We start from the raw sequence: 1,598 nt of genomic DNA on the forward strand, positions 1-1,598 counted from the left end.
CACACACACACACACACACACACACACACACACTCCCTTACATTCCCCTTTCTATAGCACACTCTCCCTGGACCGTCATAACCACACGCCTCAACGGAAACATGAGCTGCTGGGGAAGAAGAAAATCCTCATGAAGAAGACCACTAGCGACATCACTTTGGACTGGGAGTGACGGTGTCCAGAGCTCCAAGTTGCGGTGACGTTGACCTCCAACGATTGCCCTCCGAGGCCAGGTAAAACCCCAATGCACGGAGTGCCGGATGGAAACTTTTTTAAAGATACACAGATGATGTCAACACAGGTGCGATTGACAAACTCCCAACAGACGAGAAGCATATGACGGGAAGAGTGCTGAGCGGGCTGGATAAGAGAGGAGAAAAAGGAGGAGGAGAGTAGAGTGATTTGGGAAATTACTGAATTGGCTGGAAAGCCCCATCCTCGGGGAATCACGACCACCATGACCAACACAAGCACATGTTCACACAAACACAAACACACACATACATTCCTAACCTCAGGAGAGGAAACACGGGGAGACAAATAGGCAGAATTTGAACATTGTAGAAAAAGAGGGCCTGAGCTGGGTGCGGCGGTGGTTTCTTCTACCGAGAACAGATGTCCTGTTGCAGGATCCAGGAGATCAAACCAACCCGACCATATTGAAACAATATGATGGCGCAACAACTGGCAATTCCCTGGGCTTACTTTCAACAATGTTCTGTCCAAAGGGGGCAAAATATGTGTCAAAGCGTTCTAAAATGAAGCATTGTGGTGCTGCAGAGACATCCTAGCCTACAGGCTAAAGAAAAAAAATCTTAATTTGGTACAGATCCTTGCAAAAATCACACTATAATCATTTTAATTTCTTTCAATGTTATTTTTCAATGAAAATGAGAATAATGATTCAAAAAGGATCTTTCCCTCCAATATCGTGAGTCATATCGCAATATCAGTCAAAATAATCGCAATTAGCCCTACTACGGACCAGATGTTACAACATCTGTCTAAATGTTGGGCATTCTATTCCCACATTGAGACGTGTGTTCAGGACTCAGGACTTCAGCAGGATCCAGGGGATCAAACCAACCCCACCATGTTGAAACAATAAGATGGCGCAACAACTGGCAAATCATCATCCCAGGGAGACTGGAGCCAGGTGGAGGAGCGGCCAAGTGAGGCCACGTTCCACGTTATCTCTGATGAAGGGCCTGTTGGGGGGGGGCGGGGGTAACGATGTTTATGAGCTTTTTGGTTTTGTGCATTGGAAAAAAAGTAGTTAGCTCCATTCCTTCCGTCACTAAGTTAACAAAAGCAAATAAAAAAAAACCTAGAAACAATTCCCTGGTGTTTAATCAGAACAATATTCTACTGGACTCAGGAAAATTCAATTTATGTATTATTGTGTGAAAAATGTGGTACGAACCAGATGTTACAACATGTGTTTAAATGTTAGGGCCGTCTGTTCACATTGAGGCGTGTGTTGTTTTTCCATACAAAACACAACGTTCTGTAGGGATCTGTAAAATGATTCACGTTTCTCTATAAAATTCCAAGACCATGCCTGCACACGCACACACACACACACACACACACACACA

At 44.5% G+C, this 1,598-nt stretch overlaps 1 protein-coding gene across 1 annotated transcript in view; it reads right to left on the reverse strand.

Annotated features, from left to right (window-relative positions):
• The window catches only part of LOC116694551 (aminopeptidase N), a 20,848-nt gene extending 20,499 nt beyond the window's left edge, over positions 1 to 349 (reverse strand). The window contains exon 1 of the mRNA XM_032524302.1: positions 1 to 349. This exon is cut by the window's left edge and continues 1,017 nt beyond it. The gene's annotated coding sequence lies outside the window, so the exon portion shown is untranslated.
• Between the last annotated feature and the right edge of the window lie 1,249 nt (positions 350 to 1,598).

The sequence above is a fragment of the Etheostoma spectabile genome, chromosome 8 (assembly GCF_008692095.1).
Source record: "Etheostoma spectabile isolate EspeVRDwgs_2016 chromosome 8, UIUC_Espe_1.0, whole genome shotgun sequence".
NCBI lineage: Eukaryota > Metazoa > Chordata > Actinopteri > Perciformes > Percidae > Etheostoma > Etheostoma spectabile.